The sequence below is a fragment of the Eriocheir sinensis genome, chromosome 46 (assembly GCF_024679095.1).
Source record: "Eriocheir sinensis breed Jianghai 21 chromosome 46, ASM2467909v1, whole genome shotgun sequence".
NCBI lineage: Eukaryota > Metazoa > Arthropoda > Malacostraca > Decapoda > Varunidae > Eriocheir > Eriocheir sinensis.
The window spans coordinates 4,728,002-4,749,592 of record NC_066554.1 but is presented as its reverse complement, the minus strand read 5'-3'; the positions used below and the strand labels follow the sequence as shown (position 1 = coordinate 4,749,592).

The 21,591-nt window shown below is 44.1% G+C and overlaps 1 long non-coding RNA gene across 1 annotated transcript; it reads right to left on the bottom strand.

Moving 5' to 3' along the window:
- Window positions 1–1,160: 1,160 nt before the first annotated feature.
- Window positions 1,161–19,560, bottom strand: LOC126980997 (uncharacterized). The gene is made up of 3 exons (XR_007733701.1): window positions 19,417–19,560; window positions 14,478–14,616; window positions 1,161–1,341 (listed from the first exon to the last, which is right to left on the bottom strand). It is a non-coding gene; the product is annotated as an uncharacterized LOC126980997 (long non-coding RNA).
- Between the last annotated feature and the right edge of the window lie 2,031 nt (window positions 19,561–21,591).

Genomic DNA, 21,591 nt, shown 5'->3' with positions numbered 1-21,591 from the left:
TACCTTCGAGTAGTTTAAAACGAATTTATTCGTCAAATTAAAAAGTGAAAATGAGGAAATTCACAGCCACTCATCTAAAGGCATTCCTTATATCACGGAGAAATGCCACAAAAAGGTAATCAGCATCATGACGGAGTACTCGCCTGCAGTAGGTGTCTCGCGCATGGTTTTCATAATTTTGGTCTTCGGTCGAGCCACATCTTTCTATACCTTGAGTACGAGCTCCCGTACCTCGATCCACATAGTTCTCCTGGTGATTGACCGTACTGTGGACGTTCATCCACCAGGTTTCTTTTACTTTATTTTATCATTATTATTTTTTTCTAGCCTTCAATGTCCTCAACTATTTTTCGCTCTTTTTTTTCCTACTGCTAAATCTCTACACTCTGTCTGCCTCATTGTAAGACACGACTGAAACTTCAAAGAATAATCTGATGCCCCTCCTGTGCCTCGTTTGATAGGTCTATCGATCCTGTGGTACACTAGTGAACAGCGGCCGCGGTGCTGGGACGGTGTTGCTCTACAGTACCAATCTGAACGCTGCAAGCTGAAGTGGGAGTTGTGGTCCTTTGTCGTGCCTTCCGCGTCACACAGCGCGGCAACGTGATTCCTAAATATTTAGTTTACGCTGCACGCTGACCTAAATGAAAATAAATATTGAACACTTGTCAGCCTCGTTTTTGGCGTAAAATTCAATCCTAACATTTATCCACTTTGCGTCACTGTTACGCCCGGTGTTAAATGGAAAATACTATGTTGGGATTAAATTACGTCAAAAGCGAGACTGACGGAGTGGACACCGGTGTGCAGGCGTGTAATCATTGCGAAAATATATTTATTTAGAAATCCTGATTTAATTTAATTTGGACGATACTTCATGAAAGGACGATGAAGGTGGAAAAAGCAACTATTGTATTTCAAATTCCACGCAAATTAAGATAAAACAATGAGACACTTGCCTACATGAAACTTTAAATATGATATGTACGTTATTCTTTCATCAGACACACGACACTTTTCCCTTACTCCTGAGGCTAAGAAAGAGTAGATCTCAGTAAATGAACTCCGTAAAAGAACCTCGTATCTGAAGCTTCGAGAGTGGGGGAAGCTGGGTGAGAGGATGACTTCTGATGACACGCACCTATAGAACACGGGGGAGGTTGTGGTAAATGAAAATAAAAGTTTAATAAAAAGTGTCCCACAATAGAGATAATGGTTCTGATCGACCAAGTTATTTCTCACGCCTTGCCTTCATCCCGCGCTGCTCGGCGGGGGATTCCCAGCGGCGCCGCGGCATTAAAACTCCCCGCCAGGCAGCTGCGGCCACTCCGCCCGCCGGTGCTGCGGAGAGGCGCGCCTATTAATCCTGATTGGCTCGTTTTAACCCTAATGGAGAGCCGAATTGCCAATCAAAATATCAGTGACACCATTAACTAACCCAACGCCACGTCACCACCACCCACGTGCGAGAGAGAGAGAGAGAGAGAGAGAGAGGTCATTGATAAGACTATAACCACTAATATTCCGCTTATAGTGTGTGTGTGTGTGTTAATACGGAGCGTCGCGCCTCACATCCCTGCCGCTCATGATCTCATAGTATCTCTTCAACAAGCCTCGTGCGTCAGTTTATAATTACATGAACACAATTTTTAACCTTTAATCCTATTGGCGACACTGCAACACCACTGAACTTGCCAAACGTGTCGGCAATCCAGATAAGTGCAATAGGAATTAAATTAGAATTAAACTGTGAAGTGACAATCTGTACTAGATTTCCATAATACAGACTATTGAAAAAGGAATTAAAATACAAATATGTCTCCAATTTCCATATATAATAAATCACTACGGGAACATCTAGGCAGTTACGAAGAAGGTTACTTTTCATCATATCAGATTATGAAAAAATTGTAATATCTTAACTTCACTCGGAGGAGTACTCAGAAATGGTCAGCGTCCAAGGAAGTTTGACAAAAAATACAATATAAATGTATAAAGTTTTTCGTCTCATAACTTGCCTCGGCGGAGAGACTTGTCCTGCCCGGCTCGTGTTTTATTCAGAGCGGCGACGCGGAGCTCGGGATCAGAGATGTTTATTTCAGCGTATCATTAACCTTTGAAAATAGCTCGGAATTGCTTCAACATAAGTTTCTTCTTGATTTTGAAATGCATATCTTGTCCGTACCGAGTTCAGTATCCTCCATTTGTTATTGGGTGACCGAATTGCAAGGATGATTTCTGAATTTATTGCTACTCTGTTATCAGATCCACAACTTTATTTTGACAGGGAAGGTGTCTAAGGATGCGCAGTCGGCTCTTTACATCACACCTAATTTATATTTTTTTTTCTTCAGATTAGATAGATGTCTTATGAACGTAAATCAAGACAACTGATATATGTTCGTTGCTTTTGCGGCATGCAGTTGTTCTCGAGTCTGACGGTCTTGTATACGACAGTCACAGAATCCGGCCACATCATTTATTTCAGGAGCGCTGCATGACAAATGGTGTGTGCTCGAGAACTTCCTTCAGTCTTCTTTCTTCCCTTTCTTTGCCTTCCTTTCACTAGACACAGACCACTCCTTTCTCTTTCTCCTCGTTAACCACCACCACTTACTACTACTACTACTACTACTACCTTTTCATCATCCTCATCGTCATTATCATTATCATTCAAATCAAGTATTCAGCGTCGTCGGAGCCTCAGCGACGTGGCCGTATCCTATCGTACCTCACAAATCAGCGTGCTCTGGTGCGTGAACTGGTTTATATAATAGACACTCGAGGTCCATGCTACCCCGTGATGTTCCGCGGTTAATGGTACACAGCAATCGAAGCCAAGGTCAGTGGACTCAAATGTAGATATCTCCGTCCATCCTCCTCTGGCCCCTGACTTCCCATTCTTTATAGACTTCCATCATGAGGTTACTGGAAATAGAATTCAAATCATGCCGCGAACCTTCTCTCTTTGTAAAGGATCAAGCTTTCGGCACAACACGACGGCTGATCAAGATTAATACGGGTGCGCGTGTGTGTGACTGGATGTGACGCGGCGGCAACCCCAAGAGTAATGACGCTCTGATATCGCACAAATGGAAACACTGTTGGGAGGGCGCCGTTGTGGTGTGTTGACAAAGGCACGAGTACACGGGAGACAGCACCTAAGCGGGGACAGCAGCAAGCACAGCCAATATGCCGAGTACAATCACACCGCATTATTGGGGATCAGCGTGTTGTGTGAGAATGGTTTTGTGGAGGCTTGGATCAGTCTAGCCATAACCTAACGACGATGTACTGTGGTAGCCTTTCATATGAATTTGCTTGATTATTTAGGTCAAGGGCCACACCAAACACACCAAACGATCCTAAAGGGGATACACTAAACAAAACAAACGAACCTAAAGACGATATATTATGATAGCCTGTGATATGAATTTGCTTAGTTATTTAGGTCAAGGGCTACAGCAAACCTAAGTGAAGGGCACGGATACGGGATGAGTTCAACGGAAACGCTCGCCAGAATATTGTGCCTACGTAATACCTCAACTTTGCCTCTCCGTGACACGCTTCGTCAGCCTCGTGCGGGAACGGAGTATCACGCTGCGCCAAACTTATCACTATTACCCCCTCCGCGAGCGTCAAAATAACATATTCCTCTCCTCCAACAAAACCTCTTTGCTCGCCTCCCTAAGTTTGCCTTCTGCATACTTGAGGAGCGGAGGGGAAGGGGCTGTGTGGGGTGCCGCAGTGAGGGAGGATCCACCCCCTATTCCTCCCGTGTCTATCCTCGCTAAGTGAAAGGGTGAGGCTGTTTTTTGTGACTTTCTTTGTACAAGTCTTCATACATCGTCTTAACGGAAGCTCGCGCGCGTCTCTCGCAGAAAGGAGGGAAAACGGAGAGAGAGGAGCAAAGGGAACGGCGCTTGAGAGGACGGGTGGGAAAGCCAGAGGGAAGGACGAGGGGCAGAGGTAAAGAGCAAGACTAAAGGAGAGATGGAGGGGAGGACAGAGGACAACGGGGGAAGGCGAAGAGGACGAGGAGAGAGACGAAAGAAAGGACAGGGTTGGGAGAGGTGAAGAGCATCACCTTGCAAGTCTTTTTTCACTTTCGCGGTGATTTACTGGAATGGGCGGGAGGAAGGAGAGTAAAGAAAGCTGGATGAGAAAAAAGAGAAAAGGAAGGAGGAGAGCTTAAGAAAATATGGAGGAACAGGAAACAGAAAGCTTCTTGGCTAATGACGAGGCTGTCTTTGATAATATAAACTATTTGTGAAGCACTTCGTGACCCGCACCACAGATCAACGCATTGACCTCCTCATTAGGCTTCTGTCGCTACAGTGTAAAGGTTAATGCAAGTTTTTCAATAAGATCGTTTTCCCACTAGCTACGCATGCGGGAGTTTTGTTCCGGTGGTGGATGGATGGATTCAAGATAACTCCCGCTAATGTTGTCATGCATCTTCCCTCTTGTACTGGAAGACAATTATATCTAGTTATTGTGTTCATCTCCGGTGATCGTCTCTTTTCGGCATACAGAGGTTGAGTTGTTAGTGATATATTTTTATACTGCTGTGCCTTCAGTGATGGTATCGTTTTCGTGGCGCGTCGCTGTACTCTCTAAAGTCTAAACCCTAAAGGATCTCTCTCTACGTCCATCTTACTATTGCAGAACCATAACTGCGCTGTGTATTTCATGTAAGGACTCCCCAGTGAGTTATGCAAAGATAACATTACCCACAGAGGAGGAGGAGGAGGAGGGAGAGGAGGAAACGGAGCAGAAACTGAAGACACGACCCAAAGTAATCACGAACCCTTGTGAATTATTGACAGTATTTTTTTTATTAGTTCAATCAACATTAATTTCACTCTCGACATAATTTTGCTCTTGCCATGAATATTACATAGATATTATTATTATTATTATTATTATTATTACCACTACCACTACTACTACTACTACTATCCCATTACTACTATTACTACTACTACTACCACTACCACCACCACCATCAGCACCACCACTGCTACTACTACTACCACTGAAACACCGAAAAATACAAATAAATCATAACCTGACTCAAATTTTTTCCTCACCCCGAGCTTATAACCTTGCTCGTGTGTCGTGTCGGGGGAGATAAAAATATCTTAATCCAGCAGCGAGTGAGCGAGTACGGCGATTGAACGCGAATCTGCACAGCAAAAATGCAAGGCTTTCAATGTTAGTCCAGCAGCATTAAAAAGGCTCACCACTTTGCATATCATTAACGCTCCGTGATTAAAGTTGAACGTCATTTCGGCAACAGGAAACTCAAAGCCTGACGAGGAGAACCCGGAATACAAAATGGCTCTGGAGACTTGGCCAACTTCGGGTAAATCGAAAAAAGAATGTCTGGAAAAGGTTAGAAGTGCAGCTTTGGCGTGTTTTGATGCGCGGGGAAGACTGGGAAAACATAACAAAACGAGAATTCAAAACTCTTAACGCATACTTCTCGGGTAAGCCTTCCAGTCAAGCAAACATCACCAACACCTTAGAAGTAAAGCATTTTCTCGTTTGCATACGCGGCGGAGACACGAGAAACGGCGATCAGAATAATATAATAACGCTTACTTCAAATCCATAGTTCTCGTGAGTCTTTCTTTCAAGCAAACAACTCAACACCTTAATCTCCTATCTTTTTTTTGGATGCGTAGCGAAATCACGAGAGAGATGAAAAGAAACCGCAAAAGCATTGACCCGAAGTAGATATCACGCATGCACACCCTTCACTCAGGTAAAGAGATCATCAACACCTTTGAAGTGAGGCTGCTTCCCGTCTCGATGCACAGTAGAAACCCGAAAAAAAAAGAAAAAAATAACTACAAGTTGGCTCTAAGGCAGGAGGCACAGTGAGCAGAGAGTCACGCAAGGATGTGAATACATGAACTAATTCTACGTTGTCTGGGTTCCACCATCCTACACCTTTAAACCATTAATAAGTAAATATTCCGTTTGTAACCCTCTCAGTCAGGTAAACAATGTCATTAAGCACCTCACAATGATACCTGTTATACAAACTAACACTTAAAATTTGAGAGCCTCTGCCTTGGATCTTTAGGTCTTACAGAAGTAGGTACTCCTCGAGATGCTGATCAAGGTGAGCACAAGGAAATTAGAAAAAAGTGAAAGCCATACTGGAACGTTGGCAAGCTAATATTCCGCGTGTCAGTCTCTCCCTCATGCAAATACACACACCAAACAACAAAGTACATTAAACACCAGCAAGTGATACGCGGCGAGATGATGTCAAGGCGTTTAGAAAATAAGAATAATTATATATTATTGACACGTTTACCGCAAGTAGGCCATTTAGCGTGCAAGACACCCAGTCAGACAAATAATCACGAAAGAGCAAGCAAATCAAAGGCAAGACAAACAGGTGTTACGCGGCGAGACGGCGGCCAGGTGCGCTCATGAGAACACTATGTGACAACTAGTCGATGGGAGGAGGCGGGAGAACACGGGCCCGGATTTTATATTGCGCCGATTCCCTACCACACCGATTTCCCCGGAGGCGAGTTCCTTGTGAGACAGATTTCCTATGAGACCGATAATGTAGCCGGCAAGTTGTGGCCAATATTTTGCGGCGAGTAATATTAGGAAGACGCCACTCACTTCAGAACAGCCTCTAATTACCTCCTGACGCTCGGCTCTATTCCAAGGCGCATTTTGGTGATCATTTCCGCAAGTTAGAGATGAGTTCGCCGCGAGGTTTGCCGAAGTCTCGTTTTAGCCGAACACTCACTAGCTTGCCTTCCAACGCGTATCTTTGTGATGATTTCCGCGAGTTTCTGATGGGTTTGCCTCGTGATGCAAAACAAGTCTCAGTTTAGTCAGTCACGCACTCGATGCATCCCGTGAGTTTCCCTTGTGCAGCCAAAATATAGAGATAAGCCTTATTTTAGTCATCCACTGAATAGTTTACCTTCCAACGAGCCTTTCTGTGTTGTGCAGCCTTAATTAGCACGAACCTTATTTTTTTCTCCTCCCTTTCGCCAAAGACGAATTCTGAAGCAAGAGGTGCAGAATAAACTACATCATAGTCACGCAAGAGCTTGCCTTATACGGCCCAAAAATTACAGGCACCCTATTTTCTCTTCTCATTTTCGCCGGAGACAGGTTCTGTAACGACGCAGAATGAGGAGGGTGCGGGCGTGTGCATGGATAGCTTTCTTGATATATTTTCCTGCACGCCCCAGGTAGTGGAGGTAAGCTTTAATCCTCATCAGCCTGTAAACTGCTTAGCGTCATCCCCTTGCATCTCATTTCCAAGCCACACACTAAATCACCGGCGCTTTTTCCGGAATTACCAAAGGGCTGAACACCTGCTGCTGACACCACTATTGTTCATCACTAACAATGCAAGTTCTTTAGTGAGGTGGATCTACTCGCTCTAGACCCCAATGTGTTTACAAGATTAACATAACGCCTCTTTTTGAGCGAGGGACATTGATCCAGGCTTTAAACAGCGGCTCCAGCAGCTGTCTGAGGAATTACGTAACTATCCCAGTCTCGCAATCATAATTGTTTTTCGAAACGAATATAAAAAAAAAGATAAGTCCTCTGCACTTGCGAAACATATTGCGTAAAATCAGACTGCGGTTTGATTCTTCATGCGGATAACGACCACAAGATATATTGAAATTTGACAATATTGCAGTTGTATGAGGAATGGAAAAGGTTGGTTGACTGACGCAGATCAGAGCAAACCTACTGGCGCAGAAAGTTGTCTGTCGGTCGAGACTGGAAATACTTGATGAATGGATGACAAACTGTTTCAATCACCAATGTAACCGGATGCTGCGGAAACAAGAGTAAAAAAAAAAAAAAAAAAAAGGAGAAAAGTATGTATATAAAAAGGATCATAAATAACTTTTTCTTTATATTTGCAGCCAATTGCACCGGTAGGTCTTCTTGTGGGGCCATGGTGATTGGTTTCAGCCTGTTAGTGGCGCGGCCGAGGTGTATTGATCGTGTGCGGTGGTATATGACTTGTTCGGCCTATGTTGCTCCCAATGTTCCTCTTGGGTTAGGTTGCTTAGTTTAGGGTTGATTGATAGCAGACTTGCCACTCAAAACATCGCATTTATCAGTTCCAGGGCCCAAAACTTTCTTACCCACAGATAACGAAATACCTGTTTAAGTTATCGTTAAAAGCATTAATTATTGACGTTTGTTTGCGATAGCTGTGACTCAGAAACCGGAAAATACGATGTGCTGAGTGTTTGAATACGATAATTTGGTAACCCTGATTGATAGACAGCTAGGAAACGTGTCGGTAATCTAGACCCATACGGTTGAAAACCATCAGCTGGTTGCCGCGAGAAAATACACACGTCCTTCCACTGACCATTCCCGCCTCCCCATAACGAAAAGGATCAAAACGGCAGCCAAATGCTTCCAACTATTCCCATCGTAACGTATTTGGGTGATGAGAGACGCGAGCGCAAAGACAGCGAGTGGCAAGAAAATGCAACCATTGAGTCAGCCAAGGAATGAGTGCACCATAAATGCGTTGTTCTAGCTGTCCAACTGTGTATTATATATTGTCGCTTTACTGGACACTATTGGCACCACCAGTTAATGGGCGGAATAAATATTTACCGTCACAGCTCTGAAGGTACGAAAGGAGCATCACTAATGACGTTCCCAAAATTACATTCCGAGGCGAGGACGTGAGGTGGCTGCAGGCTACTGGGAAGTTAACACCACAGTTCTATAGGTTCAAAAAAGTGATTCACGAGGGACGTTACTTACACGGCGTTATGAGACAATGAGGCAAAGGACTGACAACCAAGAGGAACTAGAAGTGTCCTCACAGCGTCCCTCTCAACCCTCCGTCACAACGTAAGCAGGACATCAGACAGAAATCATTAACTACCTAACTTGTTCCACGTTCTACAACAAGGACATGAGGGGCCGAGGGCTAAAAAGTCAACGAATCGCCTTCACAGTATATACGCCCCTCTGAACCGTTCGTCAAAGGTAACAAACCGCAATGCAGACACATCATGAACTACGCAACTTCTTCCACATGCAACAAAAAGGACACGAGGGAACGAATGCCAAAAAGTACAAGTTCCCTTCACAACGCGTCGCTCTGAAACGTCCGTCAAAGGAAAGACAACACACCACGAACAAACAAACAAACAAACGCACATCGATAGCGGTCACAAGGCATCAACGAAAACAAAAGAACCTCAGACACCGCAGTGATTCCAAACGTGTCAGTCAGTTTCCCGCCAGCCTGTCTGTCGTCCAGGCGTCCTCTGTTAGAATTTCACGAAACAATCGGAAATTCGTGTGGTGAAATATACATGAGGTGAACTTGGGAGCGAAAACACTCGAGTAATTGTGTCTTACGAAGTTATAATGGCGGCGGTAAGTCATGGAAGGGGAGAAATATTAGACAAACAGCAAACCCCAATCTTCAGGGTCGCGGGGAGGAGGAAAGGTGAGCAGGGCGCGCGGGGAGGCTTGGAGGGATGTGTGTGTGTGTTTTTATACCATACAGACAACGGTAACCGAGTCTCAGCCACTGACTTATATCGCCTCACTGACAATGAAATACAACACGAGAACACTAAAGTAAATAACATGAAAGTAAACTACACTACTGCTCATCTTGCTTCACATATGTGCTAAGAAGACCCACCGACCTAGTAATGCAGACTAAACAAATCGCCACACATATATTTAACTAAATTATAACACAACGGTAATGCAACAACTACTGGTAAAATAAATATGTATAATCCTGCGTTTTTTTCCTTGGACGTGCTAATCTACCAACCGCTGATTAACAACGTGCAAAGATTAAGCCAACAAGAAGAGCAAATTATAAAACAGAAAACACAAAATCGCGAGAAAAAACTACACTGGGTAGTATTTCACAACTCCACCACAACAACCAGACAACCACACACATCTTGAAGGAGAAATCATCATCTAGCAACGTGTAAAGATTAAGCCAACAAGAAATGCAAAATAAAATAGAAAACAAAACCGCAAAAGAAAAAAAAGCATAACATCGATTATTCCACAACTATTCCACATCAACCACACCACCACACACATCATGAAGGAGAAATCAGCAACCAGCAACGAGTAAACATCAGGCCAACAAGAAAAGCAAGATAAGAAAAGAACGATACAAAACCGCAAGAAAATAAAAGCATAACATCGATTCCTCCACAGATCCACCACAGCGACTAGACCCCAAGCATCTTTAAGGAGAAATCAGCAACTAAGAAAGTGTGAATATTAGACCAAGAAGAGCAAAATATAAAGGACAATATAGTACCACAAGAAACAAAGAAAATTATAAAGCTAACTACACCAACCAGGCAATCCCACACTTCTTAATGGAGAAATCGGCAACCAGCAACAAGTAGATATTAGGTCGACAAGAAGAGCAAGATATTAAATGTTAAATGAATAATACAATACCGCAACAACAAAAAATAATATACCACAACCATATCAATCAGGCCACCACACAAATCTTAGAGAGAGAAATCAACAACCCAACATTACGAATTCAACCATGAAATAAAAAATAAAATAAAAAAAACGATAGAATATTCCACTACGACAAACCACCACACATTTTCAAGGAGACAATAAACAAAAACCCGACATTACGAAAAGAGCAAAACCGCGAAATAAATGGGAAAAAAAAGCCGGCGACATAAACACAGCTAGAGCAGGCGATAAACACAACACTCCCCGACACCTCGACCTTTAGGGAGAGCATTAAAAACCCTCATTGTGGGCCTCGACGCTGGGCTCCTTCACGTGGGCGAGGCCAAGGAGAGGGGAGCGCCATTCTTTTTCGTTGTGTTTTCTTAGTCTTCCTTTTATTCTTCTTTTTTCAGGATTATTCTTTTTCTTTATTTTTTTTCTTATTTATTTTTTTTTTCTTCTTTTCCTCTCACTTTTATTTTTGAATATTTTTTTCTAGTTTCTTGTTTTTCTATTTATTTATTTTTCTTCATTTCCTAATTTTTTTTTTCTTGTGTTTTCTTGTTCTTGATTTTGTTCTTTCTTCATCCTTTCTCATTTTTTTCCATCATCTTTTATTTTCATTTTGTATTTTCTTAGTTTTCTTGTTCATTTTATTTTTCTTGGTTTTCTTCATCCCCTAATTCTTGTTCTTGTTCTTCTCCTTTTTATTATGAAGCTTGTTATTTCTGTCCTTGGTCTTGTTTCTTCCCGTTCTCGTCCTTCCCGTTCTCCCTCTTCCCGTTCTCCCTCTTCCCGTTCTCCCTCTTCCCCTTTCTCAGTTAATGATAAAGATAAAAATAACAAACTGACCAAACTTGACATCGCTCCATCCTTCCCCTCTTCGCGGAATAATAAAGAAAGAGGAGGAGAAGGAGGAGGAGGAGGGAGAAAAAGAAGAAGACAACAGAGGCGAAGGAGGAAGCGAGGGAAGAATTAATGAAGGAAGAGTGGAATTGAGAGCTGGAGGAGGAGGACGACGAGGAGGAAGAAGAGGAAGACGATAATAAAAAGATGAATAATACGAGTTTGGATTCGAGTGACAGACAGAGAAAAAAGAGAGACGAGACAATTAGAGGATATGCAGATAAAGGAGGGCGAATGAAGAGGAGGAAGGAGGAGCAACAGGGGAAGAAGGAGAAGCAGCAAGAAAGAAAAGGAGGAGCAGGAAGAGGGTAACAAGAACAATAGGTTAATATTTGCGGAAGCGAGAGGAGGAGGGCGGTGACTGAGCGGAGGCAAATAATTGAGTAAGGGAATAACAAGACGCCAGTGCCGCGGGGAAAACAAACACGCCAAGGAGGAAGAGAGGAAGGGAAGAGCGCGGCGGGGATGATAAATGACGGGAATAAGAAGCAATGGGGTAATATTGGAAAACGAATAAAAGCCGGGAGAAGCAGAGGAGGAGGAGCAAGAGGAGAAGGAGGCGGTGGCAGCTGTGATGAAGAAATGAAAGAAGGAGAAAGGAAGAGGAAGTATAAGAAAAAAGTAAAAGAGTAGGAAGATGAAGAGGATACACGGACTCGAGATGAAAAGGAGTAAAGAGTAAGAGAAGAGTGAAAAAAGAAGAGCAGAATAGGATGAAGGAAGAGGGGAAAGGAAGAGAGGATAAAAGAACAGAAAGAAAAAACAGTAGGAAGAGGGAAAATGATGCACGGAATGGAGAAATATAAAAAGAAATGAAAGAAATGAATAGGGTATGAAATAAGAGCAGGATAAGATGAAGGAAGAGAAGGAAGAGAAAGTACAGGAAAATAAATATATAGTAGGAAGAGGTCAAATTATGCACGAAACTAAGAAATGGAAAATACTGAAAAAAGGAGAAGGGTGACAAAAAGATAGGCAGGATAGAATGAACGAACGAAGGAACGAAGGATAGGAGGAAGGCAAAAACAGAGCAAGAAGGCAGATAAAGGAAATTGCTTTGCTTGCTTGATTGATTGATGTGCTGGCTGAGAGGGTTAAAAAAAAAGGAGGCAGAAAATGAGACGGCAACAGATGGAATGAAAATGAAGGCAGATATGAAAGAAAAGAGAAGGAAAGGAAGGAAAACTGATGGAAGGTTAAAGAGGAGATAAAAACTGGAACGGCAACAGCTGGAATGAAGGAACAAAGGAAAGCGGGGAAGACGAATGAGAGAAAAGAATAAGAAAAACAAAACGAAGGAAGATTTAAGAGAAAAACGCGGAAGCAATAAAGGAGAATACTGAAGGCAGAGGGAACAGCATAATAAAGAATGAATGATAAAAATAAGGGAAATCTAAAGAAATAAAACAAAGAAAAGAGGAAACTGAAAATAATAGAAACAACAACACTGAAGGCAGGGATAAAAAGAAGCCAACGAAAAGGGAATAGGAAGAATGACGATAGAAAGGAGAAAAGAGGAAAACAGTTTAAAAAGGTAACCGAGGACAAAAATGGAAGGGGACAAAATAAAAGGAGGAAAGAAAACTGAAGGAAGAAAGGGAAAGAAGAAAGACGGAATACAAAGAAGATAAAAACGAAGAGGAAAAAAAGGAGGAAAAAACTGAAGGAAAGAAGGGAGAACAAAAAACGGAAAACAAAGACGAAAAAAAAAGTCGTAAAAGGAGAAAAATGAACTGAGGACAAAAATAAAAGAAAAACCTAATTAAAAGAAGAAAGGAGGAAGCTGAATTTAATGAGAAACAAGGACACTGAAAGTAGGAATAGGAGAAGGTCAAGGAAAAGGGAACAAGGACAATAGAAAGAAAAAAAAGGGAAAAAGTTGAAAATGGGGAGACTGGGAGCAAGAAAGAAAAGTAAATATTGAGAAAGAATAAAAAAAAAGGAAGAAAACTTAGAAAAAATTAGGGGTTATCATAAAGTGAGTATAGGGTTAAAAAAGGTAGAGGGGGGGAATGTAAAGGGAAGAGGGTCGAAGGTGAGAAAAGGTCTGGAGGTTGATCTCTTTCACGACCGATGCTTTTAAAACTAGTCGAGGGATTCCCCCTTTAAAGGAGAATTCAATTTAAGGGGTAATGACTAAAGTTTATCCGCGGCGCTGCAAGAACGAAGAGGAGGAGGAAGAGGCGGGAGGAAAAGCCGGAGGAGAAATTTATTACCGGAGAGAGAGAGAGAGAGAGAGAGAGAGAGAGAGAGAGAGAGAGAGAGAGAGAGAGAGAGAGAATTACACATACATACATACGAGTATATAAACACACATGCATTACAGCCAGGCACATTAGAAGTAAACAAGATAAAACATACTTAGTAAGACTTCGCCATCGAAAATTCCGAGTTATATTGTAGGAACGAAGGAGTCAACACGCCTCCAGAGGTTCACTCACACACACACACACACACACACACACACACACACACACACACACACACACACGGTGGGTATATTTCTTTAAACAAGATTCGTGGAGAGCAAGGAAGGCCCAACGGCGAGGCGGGGAGAAACAAGGAAACAAGAGCGAGGTCGAGGGAAACAAACTCAAACGCAATTGCATCGAAGGACAGAGTTTCGCGGCGGCCGTCTGCGCCTCGAGGGGGAAAGTTAAGGGAAAAGAAACCCTGTTACTTGTCCCGAAAAAGAATCAAGCAATCAAACTCGAACAGAGAAGTTACTCTGACAAGTATAGAAACTTAATCCATCACACACACGCACAGACACTTGGGGACAATCTTAGCTCCGGGCAGACTGGGAAGCAAATCGCGGGGACGGAAACAGTGACTTGAATGAATCACCAAGACTTGGGAAGCTACTGTGCGGCAGCAGAGTAAAGCTGTCAGGCGTGCAGAGCCTTGAAGAACAGCCGGGGCGGCGAGAGAGAGAGTAGGCGAGGAGAAGGACGGAAGTGGACGAAGAAAGATTCAAACTTGAGCAAGGAAGTTGGAGTAGTGAGTGACGTGAACATAAAAAGCATCTCCATCATGAGTGCAGAAAAATAAGAGACAGCTCACTTCTTCACCTGTGTGTGGCATGGATGGCAACGACATGTGTAAGGCACTGGCGGTGATGTTTTGGGCCCCGGCTGACGGCGCGGTGACAGCACACGCCTGCCTGGCTTCACCGTCTGACATCATTACGGCGCCGCCGCCCGCATCAATCTAACTTTCGGCGGTTTGCGTAGAAAATTTTATATATATATATATAGAGAGAGAGAGAGAGAGAGAGACACACACACACACACACACACACACACACACGTGTGTGTGTGTGTGAAAGAGGTAAATAGTGAATTTCAAAGTTTATGTATGAGACAGTTTTGACACACACTGGCCTGAACAACACAGTGCCAGCGCACAATGCTTCCACGTCACTTTCTTATGTAGATGTTTTCCTTTCATTTGAGAAGCTATGAAAGAAGCTATGAAAATACGCAAAATCTAATTCGTATGTTGCACTAAAGTTAATTCACATGTTGGCCAGTCACTTTTTTTTTTTAACAGTGACTAACCAACGAGACATGTAGAGGTTCATGGCAACCCTTGCGAGGAAACATACCCACCCATATACGTCATGAGACCTTCGAATCCTCGCTATCAGTGTTAAGTTCCACTCATTGTTATGTGTCACCATAGCGAGGCATGGTATTGATATACATTATGAAGGTACATATATATTATTGGATACTACTGCATGCCATTTCAATACTTACGAGGTATTGTATACAGAAAAAGGAACGAAACATGGCAAGACTGAAAGTGAAGCTTCGATGGGTTCGTAACAGGTGTTCGTGCGTGTGTCGCCCCGTCATGGCGTGGGCCGCTGTCCAGAAAACACCGCCTCCTCATCCCTGCCCTGGGTGGACCATGACCCTGGTTTTCGAGTGTACCTTTTAAATTTGTTTTTACTTGTATACGCTTTAAAAGGTCATGGTCATTGTCAGGCTTTCTATGTTACTAATCATACGGATCATTCCGCAGCCGTACTGATAAAAATTTTGGCTTGTAATTTTTTTTTTTTTATGGCTATAACATTCGTTCATCTTTCCTATGTTGCTTGTTTCACGAGCTGCTAATACTTCAAATGGATGACATTCCGAAAAATTATTTGACTCGTTCAAGTTTATGGGTCAGTAATAAGAGTTAGGCGTTTATACATTGGTTTTTGAAGAGTACCGCTTCGAGTACAGACTTCCCCAAGGATGTTGTGCCGGATACAGGTCTCCTTAAAAGGGCCAGTAACGGGAATTTAATCGAGAGGCAGGAAAAGACTCGCTTCGTGGAGGTGTGACGTCACGGCGCGGCGTCCAGCTCACGGATAAACAGATAACTAACTTCCCACGTCCCGCTAACTCATCCCTCACGCAGTTAAGGAAGAGAGAAAAAATACTGTCGGAAGCGCGTCTGAGTAATGTGTTTGGTTTCTGGCTCGGAAAGGCGACCTCACACACGACCGATCCTCCGATATATTTCTTCACAAATTTACGGCGCCTGGTGAGAGGAACAAATTATACAGCGTCGTCGTTCTCCTCCGCTTTTTAGTCGACAAATGATTAGAGGCGAATATCTGGAGGACACTTCAAATATACAGTAAAAAAAAGAAAGAAGAGAAGAGAAGAGACAAGACAAGATAAGAAACGAGAAAAGAAAAGAGAAAAGAAAAGAAAAAAGAAAAGAAAAGAGGAGCGGAGAGGAGAGAGAAACATATTTTCTTCTGAATTAAATGAAAACAGGAGACGGTTACCTCCAGAAACAAAACATGAGAGAAACAAAGAAGATAACTGTTCGGCCTTTCCACGAGTTTCAGTGAAAAAAAAGTTCTGTTCTTTCAGTGGTAAGTTATATGCAAGAGGGCAGCCAATGCACGAACGAGACCATATAAAGAACACTAATTCCAGAAGCCTACTTACCTAACTGAAATAACGTAAATGAAAAGAAAACGAACACCGCGTAACCAGCAGCGCGTCAGAAGGAAACGGACCTTACAAACAAAAATCAACCCATCGATAAGTCTTGTTGATATTGCGCCACCCTGTCCCCTGTACCTGGAAACGTGATGAAGTGATTGCCGAATGCATGTCAGGAGCACCCCCCCCCCTTCCCCCCCTTCTCTCTCTCTCTCACTCTCTCTCAATAGGATAGGAATTCCATCTACCAGAGAGGCGGACGAAAGAACAGGCGAATGGATGAATAAGTAAACAAAGGGATGGTGGTAAGACGGAAGGCCGGACAGACGAAAGGACGGGCAGAGAAACAGACTGGCAAAAAAACAAAGAACCCATAAAAGAGAAAGCAAAAAACAAGAGATAGATTGACAGAAACTGATAGGCACACGGACGAGTTATTATTTTCAACACGCCTCATTTACTCGTCTCTATACACACAGCTTTGCTTTACACGCACTCAGCAGACTTTAAAAAGGCAGCTCGTGGGTTCCTGAAGGGTTCCCGGATGCATAAGGTAATCAAACTATACAAATTTAGTAGGTGTTCCAAGAAGTGTGACTTTATCCAGGTTCAAATTATTGCTATTTATATAATCGTGGCTCCTCCTCGACTGCACATATTCGTATATTTGTGTATGTGTCTTCATTTCACGTACGGTTGCGGGTAACAATGTGGGGCAAGATCCTCCAAAGTACGGAACACGGTCGCAATGGACTACTTTCCGGGTCGCCATTAATTCTCCCAAAACAGCTCAGAAAATACCAAAGGGCGGGAGGCACACATCTTTTAGTATAGTGTTTAGAGGCACACAAATGGGCCATGCGGGAAATGCTCAGTATAACACGGAGTCGCGGACGGAGATATTTGAAGAACATTTGTGCGGTGAATACAAAACACAACGTAAAGTCTTTGTTGATAAGGAAACAACATCGTGCTTGCCTTTCTTGCTGCAGGAGGAAAAATGTAACTGTTTCCCTTGAAGAGGCCGATACAGCCCGGCCCAAATATTACTCCAGCGCCATCATGAACCACCCAAACGACCTCATTCCCGCCCTGCAAATTGAGTAGTTCCTCACGCCCTCACCGCCGCCCACCCGCTGCTTATTTCCAGAGCCGGAGCGGCGGGCTGCTGGGAGGAGATGCACCACCACCTGCTTCTGCTTTCCTCGCGGCCAAACCTGCTCATTATTTTTACAACTCTATTGATTCTTGAAGTGCATGATCCTCGCCGCGCCTCTCATGGCTCGCTACAGTTTATTGGTAGCCATTACGGCCGCTGCAGCAGTAGGAGCAAGTGCCTCAAAGTGGTCTTGCGTGAATGCCTTCCGACACCCTCGTATGTTATCGATGCAAATTACTCCAGCGAACGAGGCTTTTTCTCGCCGCTGCTCCTCCGCGCCACTACCCTCAGCGAAGCCAGAAAAGTTAAGTCTTCAGAACAAAACGACGCCATTAGTTTGAGTGGCTTAAAGAGAAACAACCAAGTTCCCAGTTTTCTCCGCCGGACGTAAGACCTTCCTTAGCCCTCTCATTCGGCCCGAGTTTGATCCGATTACGACCTCGGAGTTGGGCGAGAGGGTGAGGCGCCGCTCGGAGCCGCCTGTCCACCACTACATAGCCTGTCCACCACCGTTAGCCCGTCCTTCCCTCGCCAACCCGTCCACCGCCCACCGCCCACCAACCTCTTCACTGCCCGCCACATTGTCTACGGCCCACTTGCTCCGGCGCTGATGTGCAGAACAGCAGACCACATAAGGCACATCCCCAGTCTCCTGCATCCTGTCTTTTGTTCACTGCCATGACGGTGCCCATAAAGAGGGAACTTCACCTGTTATGCTTCGTTACCTCAGTCTTTCCTTCAATACATGTAGAGTAAAAGTTTATTCTCACAACATCTACTCTCCAAGCGTCTCTCACACCACTACTTTCAACTCCTGACGGTCATGGTGCCCCTCCCCTTTCCTCTCCTACTCCCCCTGCATCTCCCCCTCTCCTTCCCCCTCTCTTTCCCACTCCCAACGCGCCTCCCCCTGCCTCTCTCTCCCCTTCTCCTTCCCACTCCCGGCGCGCCTCCCGGAATGGCCTTTGCTTCATTAGCGGCGAGGCTCCGGACAGATCACGATCGGGGCCTCTTATCGGCAAACGACCTGATCACAAGCGCTGAACTGACCTCATCAAGATAGTGTCCGGTATCCATCCTCGGTAATGACTCTCCCCTGACTACTCATCCCCTCCCCTCACATCCTTTTACCTCTCCTCACGCCGCCCCTCTCCCCCTCCTCCTTGCTGCTCTCACCTCCCGAAGAGTAGACACAAACTTCATAACTGGTCCCGCACTAACTCATTTTAAGCTGGCTCTCCCCGTACTTTAACCACCATTTTTTCTCTCTCTCCCCTTATATCCTTCACATCTCGCCTCCCTCTGTTACTCACTCTTCTCGCCTCCCCCAACAGTAGACGCAAACTTCATTTATGGCCACTCTCTATCTCATTTTAATCTGGCTCTCCCTGTACTATAACCCCTCTCTCTCTCTCTCTCTCTCTCTCACTCACACCTTCCCTCATTAGTAGGCATATGGATTCTTCTTGACCTGACCCCTTATCCTATTACCTTCCCTCCTACCCTTTGTTCCTTCCTTTCCCTCCCCTCACTAATAAACAGCCTAATTCTTCAACCTGCCCCGACAAGCTGTAATCATCTCCTCCCATCCTCTTCTCTCGCTCCCCACCGTCCATACTGCCTCCTCCTCCTCACCACTACAACGCACGCTATTTCTTTACCTTAATTCTCCTCTTTCCTTCCTCCGCCGCCCCACGAGTAACACTTTGTCTGGCCTTCACTCGTCCCAGTACCCACCCCTCCCTTACCACATTGCTCCCTCGTCTCCTTCCCCATCCCACGAGACACACCCGGGTTCCTGTTACTCCTACTTTCCTATCCTTGGCACACAAAGGACCCCACCCAAGTTTATCCCTTCCCTTCCTCTCTGCCCCATACACATACAGACACACTTACCTTTCTCTGTGGTGGTGGGGAGGAGGTCTTCACGGCTACCACGGCGGGTCAGGAATGAATGTGCCTTTATCGACGACCCAGCCCACCATCGAAGCAACGAACCCTCACAAACGAAGCAGCATATCGAGACCACTGGAAAACAATAGGGACTGAGATAGCGGTACGGCTTCGAAACCTATCATGTACGTCAGAAATAGGAAGAAGAGAATCCATATAAAAAGATGAATACAATACAGACATCCAACTCTACATATAACATAACAGACAAAAAAATGTTATCATCTCTATCCTACTCTGAACCATAAAGAAAAGAACATGTTAAGTCACTAGTTAATGGGAAGAAAAATAACTATAAATAATGAATTCTATTACACTGAAGAAATCTATCAGTAAGAACGCGGAGGGCTAAATCTCCACCATGCGACCGTCCCATGAACCACACACTCGCCAAGGTAAGTAACAGGCGTGACTCAGCAGCGCCCGGACATTACTTAGAGGGAGGGATGAGCTAAGGGGCTTCAGGGGTGATGGAGAGGCGATGTAAGGGACTTTGGAGGTAGTAGGCGGGGAGGGAGTACGGTGAGGCGAGGGGCGAGGTGAGACGAGGAGCAGAGAAGGATAAAGGGAGGGAGATAGGAAAGGAGGAAAGGGAGAAAGACTTGTGAGAAAGGGATAGAGCGAGAAGGCAGGAAAGGAGAGAGAAAGGTTAAGAGACGGGAAGCAGAGGAGAGAGATAATAGGAGGGAGACATACACGGAGGGAAAAGAGACTAAGGGAGGAAAGAGTAAAAGGGAAGGAAGGAAAAAGGAGAAGAAGAGAGAGAAAGAGGTTAAGTGATGATAGAGTGAAAGAGACAAAGAATAAGGAAGAAAGGAGAGAGAAAGAGAATGATCAAGGGAGGATTGAGTGAAAGGAACAGGAAGAAGGACGAAAGACTGGAATGTAACAGGAAGCAAAGTGAGGTAAGCAGGAAATGTGAATAAAGAGAAACGGATAGGAATAATCACATCAAGGAGAGATAGCCACAATGTGTCCAAGAAATAAGTAAAAATACCCTCAAGAAAGACTCCACTGCTTAACTTGATGCGATAGTGAAGTAAAGAACGGAGCTGAAGAAAGGGCGATTAAGACTGAAGCAAGGAGGAAAGACAGCGTGCTTATACAATGGACGAAAATGCATCAAGATAACTCAATTTGGTCTTCCGGTGATGCGGGAGGCGAGGGAGACTTAAAGAGGATGAGAAGCGGATGAGACAGCTGTGAGGAGGAGGAGGAGGAGGAGGAGGAGGAGGAGGAGGAGGAGGAACCACTCATGAGGGGCCTGAATATTACATGAAAATACACTTAGAAAATTATAAAAGACTCTGAACCCCTAATTTATTTCATCGCCAAGGCAGGGAGCTGGAGGGAGCCGCGAAGGACGAGGAAGGAACGGAATATATAACAGCGTATGATAGAAAACATGAACGGTCTAAATAATACGCTTAGATTAATACAGAAACGAGATAATGCACACACGAATTAGAGAAGGTAAGAACATTGAGGTATATAATGAAGTAAAGAGAGGTAAACACTGTGTGCCTCAGTAACACAAGAAAATTATGAGAATACACAAAACAGAAACTCGGATGATTAATTTGGAGCGTAACGGAGGCGAGGAGCTAGGACGGGAAGAGAAGGAAGCGACATTTATGAGGAATAGAAAACGCAGGACAGTAGAACAAGACCCATGAAGTTGTCTAACACACACAAAACAAACAAATGGAAAGTAAATTTGGGTTTCCTCTGTGGCGGAAAAACAGCAATGAATCAAAGGAACGCGCTAAATCATATATAAAACAGAAAGATGCGTCACCACTCAACAATAAACAAAGAGAAAATGAATGTTGAAGAGACACACAAGGAAGGATAAATGGATGTAATGAGAGGAAGGAAGAACAGAACAATAACACGAAATGAAAGTTGAGCGAAGAAAGAGAAGCGATAATGAAGAAAGAAGAGCAGGATAAGATGAATTAAGGACACACAACAAACATACTTCTTTCAAAAGCTAAGTACAAGTGAGACGTAAGGAGACGGAAGACGATGAAAGTGTAAAAGCTCAAAACGAGAATCTGAGAACAAGGAGGATGCTAAGGAGGATGAAGAGAGGGTGATGCGAGCAAGAGGGAGCAG